The following is a 10,000-nucleotide window of genomic DNA, read 5'->3' on the forward strand; positions in this document are numbered from 1 at the left end:
GTTATCGGGAAAATAAAATAAACTATATAACAGTTGCTACTGTAATACAGTTCTTATAAGGAAAACTTCCCCAGTCCTTTATAAGAGAACATTATCATGGCTCTGGTAATACAAATTTAAATCAGGGTGATTTTAGTATTATATGTAAAACTCAATTTAAGACAGATCTAAAATTGCTGAATATATTTTCATACAAAAATAAAAAACTTGTTTAATTCCAAATTTAATTTCATTTAAATGACTTTTTTTTTTTTTACTTTTATCAACAATTCTGTCTATATGAAGGCTTTCAACTTCACAGATTCTGATGATGGACAAATGCCGGAAACTCTCTTCCAAAGGTGAATAAATGAAAGAAAATGTATCGATTTGATATATTGGCTGCAACAGTTTCTTACTCCACAACATCATTTTCTTTCATATGAAAATTGTATAACCACCATTATTATTGATATAGCTATCTCCCCCAACGAGGTTATGAAATCGAGTCCTTTTGTTCATTTATTTGTGTGCCTTTCATTCTTTCTATCTTTGGACAGGATTACGTCAAAACAAATTGAAAGATTTTGACGGAATTTCCACAACAGATAGATTTTAGGCCATGGACGACTCCATTAACTTTTGGATATGATCCGGTTTCGGATCCAGATTTGCATGTGTGTGTGGTGAAAATTTCAAAATCCGTCAATCTGTTTTAAGGTTATCTTTAAAATGGCGGAAAATGCAAATCCGAATGTAGAATCCGCATCCGGCTCTGAACATCACCAAAATTTAATTGGATGTTCCATGCCGTAAGATCTATCCGTAGTGAAAACTTCGTCAAAATCCTCTAAGTAGTTTTGACGTAGTCATCTCCGCAGACAGACAAACACAGAGACAAAAAAAATGCAAATCTGCATCCGGATCCGGAGCCAGATCATTCCCAAAAGTTAATGGAATCGTCCATGATCCAAGAACTATCTGTGGTGGAAATTTTGTCAAAATCCGTCAAGTACTTTTGACGTAATGCTGTCCACAGTCATACTGACAGAAATACAAACGAATATATAAGTAAACCAACTTGATTTCATAACCTCTTTGGCGGATGTAAGGATGATAATATTAATAATAATAATAATGATGTTGATAATAACACTTTTTTATATATAAATATATATATATATAAAGATATATATATATATATATATATATATATATATATATATATATATATATATATATATATGTGTGTGTATATATATATATATATATATATATATATATATATATATATATATATATATATATAACAAAGCAATAAATTATTATTTTTATTTCTATTACTATTATTATTATCATTATTATTATTATTATTATTATTATTATTATTATTATTATTATTATTATTATTATTATTATTACCTAAGATACAACCCTAGGTGGAAAAGCAATATCCTATCAGCCCAAAGGCTCCAACATTGAAAAATAGCCCAATGGTGAAAGAAAACAAGGAATAAGTAAACTACAAGAGGAGTAATGAACAATTGAAATACAACATTTCAATAACATTATCGACATTAAAAGATCTTTTATCTTTAAACTATAAAAACTTCAAAAATAAATAAGAGGAAGAGAAATAAGATAGGATAATGTACCCGAGTGTACCCTCCAGAAAGAGAACTTTATCCTAAGACAGTGGAAGAATGTGGAAAGAATAGACCAGTTATTCGATGTATGTGTAGGTAAAAGAAAATATGAGCCGTAACCAGGGAGAGGGAACCATTGCACTACTGTCTGGCCAGTCAAAGGACTTAGTAACTCTCTAGTGATAGCATTTCAACGGGTGGCTGGTGCCCGGGACAACCTACTACCGTTTCTAATTGAATACAGGACAATGTCCTCAGACATGTCCTTATTCTTGTCTTGGGTTTGGCCATTTTATAACCATGCAAGCCACTGCGAATTAATGATAGTGCGAGACTTAAGTCTTATCGTTCACAAAAAACAAAACTGATATGGGTGCCCCTGACTAGTACAGCTTTGCTGATCATGGCCATACACAATCCCTTTCACCACCTTAAGGTATTCCCACCCAGAAATATATACATACATTATATGTGTGTATGTATGTATATAGCTATAAAGAGAGGGAATAGGTTCAGTAAAAAAATAAACACTGATGGCAATTTGTTACTCTCAGGATTTTTTGCAAACCTTTTATAACGTTCAGTTAGAGTGAAAGCATTTGATTAATTATATTTTTTTTTTTCGTCCTTGTAATAAATATGATTTGAATGTTATTCCATTAAAAAGAAAATTAACAAGTCGATACTATTTATGCAAAATAGCATGTTCCAGAAAAGATTTCAATAGTTGGTGGAATTTTAATAATGTTTTATGCAATATGCTTTGTCCGGAATATAAATAATAACAAAGCATTTTTTATTCATATTAGATATAGAAATCATACAAATAATTAGATTGGTTCTAATAAATTAACTGATTTCAATACTCTTTTGAAAATGAGTATCAAATACTTCCCATTCATAACAGAATATTTTTATGATAATTTATATAATGGTCACAGACTGAATAAACTGCTATCTTTATTTATAGAAAAAAATAGTAACTTGTATTGACACCAAAGGTTTTGGAGTTGTTCTGACCTCAGTGATACCGCTATTTATCAAAGGAAATTATACTTCTACACTGATATAGAGTAGGAAAAGGTGTCAGAACAGAAACGTAAACTCACTTCAGCTTTATGTTTGGTTGGTATCGATCTTATGAGATATGACATTGAGTTTATTGAAACATTTATCTTCATGTACATCCTCTAGTTTCTTTTTTCATTTGGTTATTTTATCTTATAGATATCTTTACGATATACGAATATATATATATATATATATATATATATATATATATATATATATATATATATATATATATATATATATATATATATATATATATATAGATATATACTGTATATATATATATATATATATATATATATATATATATATATATATATATATATATATATATATATATATATATATTTATATATATATATATATATAGTGTATCTGTATATATATTTAAATATAAAGGCCTTCAAGTATATCAAGTGTAAATAGACACACACACACACACTCACACACACACACACACACACACACACATATATATATATATATATATATATATATATATATATATATATATATATATATATATATATATATATATATATATATATATATAAATATTATGTGTGTGTTTGTGTACGTGTGACATGTGTGGGTGGATAGGTGTGTGCTTGGGTGGATGGGTGTGTGTGCGTGTTTATCCATTAATACCACAATAAAAAATTACAGTACTGGGTAAATACCGACCGGTTTCGTCTTCTTCCATTTAAGATTTCATCGATCCATTATATATATATATATATATATATATATATATATATATATATATATATATATATATATATATATATATATACATATATATATATATATATATATATATATATATATATATATATATATATATATATATATATATGTGTGTGTGTGTGTGTGTGTGTGTGTGTATGTGTATGTGAGTGTGTGGTGCATTCTTTAAGAACAAATAACATGAATGTCATTGAAGTGAAAAAGCAGAAAATAAAGAATGTAAATATATAAAAGTAGGCCTTCCTTAGAATCTTGATGGAGAAACTAAAATAAGCAAAAGACAATTAACTATAAAAAATAGGTTATTCCCAGACCAAAGTCAGCCCAAAAAAGGAGGGATGTAAACTATGGGGAGGGTAAAATGAAGGAATGAGAGGTGTAGCAAGAGGTTTTCGCTACAAAACAAAGGCAAACCATAGGGTCTTTACATCAATTGTTGTATTAGCATATAGCTCAGTTCAAAGGCAATTGTCACCAACTCATTTCTTCAAAAATGCAGTGCATCTAGTCATCGAGAAAATATTCATTTTTTTTTATTACTACAATAATCTTCAAATGTCTAAATTTCCTCAAAATTTATGGAAACATCGGTTTCTAAAAGCCTTGATTCCAAATGGGAATTTCACGGAGAAATGTGATTACAACTAACCTAGCACCCTTCGAAGAACAGCATAGGTATTAACAGAATGAAAGGGCCATGAATGTTATCAGGCAATAAAGATGAATGTTTATATTCAAAAGGAACAACAAAATGAAAACTAGATTTCTAATGTGTCAAATACTGCCTTCCAAGAACATCACTTGAGGCACTAAATGGTTCCTATGGTTGTCGCATATGGTTTCCTTTATGTACAGTTAGACACAGGAATTCCTGGTACACTCACTCTGAGGAAGTGCACCCAGTCACATCCTTACTGTGCGGTAATTTGTGTTAAGCCCAGCCCACCACATCTGCCATCTCTCCCTACCCTATCTGTTTGGTTATTATAAGAGATAAGAGCCGACAGGGTGCACTACTTTGGAATGATGTACAGCAGGGACTCCTGTGCCTAACTCTACTTCCAGTTGTAGGTCAAAAGCCAATATTCGAATTCACTGATTGGTTTATAAAAATCACTTCCGTTTACATTGTCATGAAACAGGATCAAGGTGCTAGTAGCCTGTCCACACGTGTACCACACACACTCGCACACTAACAGTATTTCTGATTTTTTTTTATATTATCGTTGTCGCTCTCTCTTCACACTGATACCCTGTTTATGCCTGTATGTTCTTGATTCATTGTGTTTGAATTTTTGGTCCGTTCCTAACTGGAAAGGGTTGTATATATACTCATGCTCTGTTCATAAAAATTCAGGTTCATTCACCCAGCTTCTCAGTCATTACCTAATTGGTGCATCTGTGTTTTACTGTTTGACGATGCCACCATCAGACACTGAATCTTCTTTTAATGTCATGCTCCTGAACCAACCGTCCTTTGCCAGCAGAAAAGTATTTGCCTGGTTTCAGCTTGCTGAAGTTCAGTTTCGCATCAAGGGCGTGACTCAGCCAAACACCAAAGCAGATTACGTTCTTGCAGCAATCCCCATGAAGACTTTCCTGGAAACCTCCGACTGGCTGTGAGAGCAAGGGAACACACAAATAACAAACGAGGCCTTCATATCTTACCTCCTGGAGCAGTACTCGCCATGATCAGCCTCTGCATAGTGAAACTTTTTCAGTTTTCTCAACAACCGTTGGGGTACCAAAAGGCTTTGCTCACCCTCAGGGAAATGACCAGCATCACTCACGTGCAACTTGCTGCAGAAGGCTCTTCTCGTGAAGTGAATGTACTTTATGCCCTTTGGGTACGAACCTTTATGCGCTGTCATCCCTATGTTGATATTTTCCTCAAGAAGGACCTGATGACCAAAGTCAATGCCCTTATGGACAGCCCGTTCACCACCTTCAAGTCCTTCACAACGCCTCCACTCCTGACGAAGTGCACAACTATTCAACATCGACCAAAACTGATGTGAATGCGGTAGGACACAGACACCCACCCTCTTGCGTGCCGAAGCACCTACAAAAATGCCCACCACCCACCACTCACTCACGCCCCAACCAACAATCTCTATAGCCACTTCCTGATACTCATCGGCACAGTTATGCTACTACCACTCCAGATTCGAGTCTGCTGCAAAGAAATATACGAGTAGTTATCAGTGTCCATAAAAACTTGTAAGTAGGCCATTATTTGGGCTTTAGCCTCCCCAGTTGCTAATCATTTCTTTTTAAATGATGCAGTTACAGGCATGCGTTTTTTTGTAAGCACGGGTTTTTCCTATTCTTTTCTGCAGAGGCTATTGTCCAGGACACGACGTAGTCTGTCTAAGTCTGCCAACATTGGCCTGGTAGCTGTCAATGGTTCAGCAATACCTACCCATGGTTATGAAACCCTTACAATATTGATTAGAAGCGTCAAATATATTTGAAAGTTTCTCGTTGCTGACATCACATTGCCATTCCTCGGTGTGAATTTCCTCTCATAATTCCACCTCCTGGTCGATGTAGGTCACCGATGGTTATTCAATATGGATTCGTACTCCTTGAAGCCTCTCCAACCCGGCCCATCCGACCTTGCTCTCCACATCAGTGCACCCACAGATGCCTACCCCCACCTCTCATGTCATACCCGGATGTCTTCCTTCTAGAACTTCATCAAACACCCATAGTTCCCCCCAACACAATGTTTATTACCATATCAGAATGACGGGACCCCAGTATTCACCAGATCCAGGCATCTGGCACCGGATCGTTTGGTAACCACTAAACAAACGTTCGCGAACATGGAAGAAATCGGTCTTTGCTTAAAGGCCTCAAGCCCATGGTCATTACCCTTACATATCGCTCTGAAGAAAAATGGCTCTCTGCATCCGTGTGGGGATTACAGAGCCGGAACAGAACTTGATCACTACCCCCTCCCAAAACATCGCTGAAATGACCTTGTATTTGCACAAAGCGAAGGTTTTTCTCCACGCTCGACCTCCTGATGAGGGATTATCAGGTGGCCATGAGCCCAGAAGACATCCCCAAGACTGCCATTACCACACCCTTCAGTAAATACACTTTCAATTACTCCTGCTTTGGCCTTCGTAATGCTGGGGTCCCTTTTCAACATCTCATGGACAGCATCTGAGAGGACCTCTCCTTCTGTGCATGTTATGGGGACGGCATACTTACGTCTTTTCCTCCAAGGAGGAACACCTCGATTATCTAAGCATTTTTCTCGACCGGCTACAACTGAATGGCCTTGTAGTTTAGTATGACAAGTGTACCTTTGGCGCCAATGAAGTATCGTTTTCAGGGTACCACATCACTCCCGATGGAGTCCACCCCGTCCCTGAGAAGGTATCAGCCATTCAGAACTTCCCCATGCCATTGACTGTCAAAGCACTGCAAGATCTCTTGAACATGATAAAATGTTCACACCGTTTCCTTCCAGCCATTGTCGCTCTTCTTGCCACCCCTTCCTCTCTACGCCTCCCTTAAGAGCAAGCCAAAAGACCTGAAGTGGGGTCCCCTTCAAGAAGTGGCCTTCTGCAACTCAAAGAATGCCCCATCAACCGCTGATGCTCTAACTTTTCCCTTGCCACATGCACCTCTCCTTCTCTCCACCTATGTCAGCGATTTCCCTATTAGGACAGTACTCAAGTCAATGGCTAGCCCCACCCATTGGTCTTCTTCAGTAGAAAACTGTCCAAGGCAGAATCCGGCTACTCTACCTTCAATTGTGAATTGCTTGCAGTGCACTTGGCTGACTGTCACTTTTGCCACTTCTTGTTAGGTACGCCCCTCATCATTTGCACGGACCACATGCCTCTGGTGCACGCCTTAATTCGACAGTCCAATACCTTGTCCGCCTGTCAACGCCGACATCTCTCCGCCGTGGCTAAATACATTTTTACCCTTCAACACGTCCGTGGGAAAACAAATCAAGTTGCCGATGGCCTGTCAAGAAACACATTGGACGCCATTCCACTGGGTTTGGATTATAATGTTTTGGCAGAAACCCAACGAAAAGTCCAAAGTACCAAGCATATAGGACATCCTGCAAATCCCTCCATTCAGATGATGTCCCTCTCGCCGACTCAAACGCCATCCTCCTCTGTGACATACTGGAAGACCTAGACCATGGATACCTTTTCCCATGTGCCGACAGGTGTTTGATCTCATGCATGGGCTTTTACATCCCTCGTGCCATTCTACTCCACAGGTACTGCGTAAAAAGTTCATTTGGTATGACGTAGCTAAGGATGCTAAGGATGGGTCCCCACCTGTACTTCATACCAAAACTCAAAAGTACACCGACACACAGATTTAGGAGTGGGCACCTTTTCTTAACCTCAGTGTTGCTTTGCCCCCATTCACGTCGATGTTGTAGGCCCTTACACACATCACAAGGACACCGTTACCTGTTTACCGTCATTGACCGCCCCCTAGTTGGCCTGAAGGCATTCCCATGGAAACTGCAAAGTCTGTCTCGTGTACATCTATCTTACTCTCACGATAGATACCACGATTTGGTATTCCAGTGCATATTACTTCTGACAGGGGTACCACTTTCACCTCTCAATTGTGGATATCATAAGCGAATCTCCGGGGAATCACTCTACATCAGACAACCACCTATAACCCTGCTGCCAACGGAATGGTTGCACATTTTTACCGTACCTTCAAAGTAGCTTTGAGAGTACTCAGCATCAGAAAAAAATCTTTAAATCAACATGAGATATTAAGATATAGATGATTGTGTCGAATTGTATCGACAACTAGTAAGAAAAAGACAAGAAAACACACATATAAACATATTTGATTTCAAAATTCAACAAAATTAGGCAGCGAAGCAATAAAAATAATATTGACAACATTGAAAAAAATGCCTGGCCAGATAGTCAAATAACAAAACCTATGACAGCAGTGCAAGTGCTTGTAAGCAGTATTAGAGCCTCTCATAGACATGCAAGGATCACAATTAATATAATTTCCAGGAAGATGGACGTGAAGTGTTCCAGTGAGAGAAACAAAAGACGCATCGGTTATCCCACTGAAAGCCAAACATCGACAGGAGCAGCGCCACGTTCTTCAATCTTTCTCAAAATATCAAAAAAGAAGTCTAGAGTGAATGAATGCGATGGTTAAGTTCTCTCTCTCTCTCTCTCTCTCTCTCTCTCTCTCTCTCTCTCTCTCTCTCTCTCTCTCTCTCTCTCTCTCTCTCTCTCTCTCACTCACTGAAGTAGAACCTAAGTGAGGATTTTCGTGAATGCCTTTTTCCATTGCCAATATTACTCAAAATACTTGAGTTTCAACTGGCTTTTATATATTCTAAATTCAAATGATGGAAATAGCAAGTCAAATATCGAGATGATAACATCATAAACGCATCTGCTATGTTGGCAAAAGAACGCCTCGACCTTTTGAAAAGAAAATTATTATATTCCATAATGATTATTATTTTCCGTTTAGATTCTTCCAAACAGATATTTCTTGTAAAAACTGTGATATCATACGAGTAACAATAAAATAAGTATGAATTGATTGCTAATGAAAACAAGTATTTTAGAATAAATTTTAAGAAACGTTAATAATAGTTAGATAAATGCAGCAAACTCTTCTTTTAAACAGAGAGAGAGAGAGAGAGAGAGAGAGAGAGAGAGAGAGAGAGAGAGAGAGAGAGAGAGAGAGAGAGAGAACTGCTGACCTAGGAGAAAGACAAAACGATAAAATCGGAAACCTATAATTCAAACTCGTCCCTTTCGAAAAAAAAGACTCTTATGGAAGACGCAGTGTTCGGGACCTTTCCTGATAATTTCACGCTTGAATGAAGAGAAATTGTTCTTCTCTAAGAAAAATGGAAAAAGGTTTTTGTTTTTTTTTACATCCGCTATTTGCTGCCTCCTCTTGAATTTGTTTATTTGGAGATCTGGTTGTCAAATTGTTAACTAAATTCAGAAAAATGTAATGATTTGTACATTGTGCACAAAAACTTAATATAAGATAATCTACTATATTCGTTATTTTACATTACTTACTTACTATAAGGGCTATTTCTCTTTACTCTCTACAGGATCTTTTATATTTCATTTTATCGTATACATTCCAAGGCATTCAGTATTTCACAATGCATATTTGTCGTTTATTGTCAGATCTACACTATCGAAGAACTTAGAAAACGAGATAGTTTTCTATTTCCTCTTCAAAGCCTTAATTCCTTCAGGCTTCCCCATGTCTAGTGGGAGCTTATTGTATAGTCTTAGGCCGCATACTTGAAAGCTCTAGAACTTAGAGAAAACATATATCTTGCTTCCAACCATTTGAAACCATCTCTATCTATCCTATAGTGTTCTTTATTCCAGATTCATCAGAATAGATGTTCACCAGAACTTCAGCCAAGAAAGCCCAACCCCCCACTGTGGTATCCAACCACAGCAGTGGCCTCCCCAGTAAACATCTTCAACTCAAGATCCCGGACGGGGATCGTACTGCGGCCATGCGAATGCTAGCCGAACACATTACCA

This window comes from Palaemon carinicauda, chromosome 36, assembly GCF_036898095.1.
Source record: "Palaemon carinicauda isolate YSFRI2023 chromosome 36, ASM3689809v2, whole genome shotgun sequence".
Classification (NCBI taxonomy): Eukaryota; Metazoa; Arthropoda; class Malacostraca; order Decapoda; family Palaemonidae; genus Palaemon; species Palaemon carinicauda.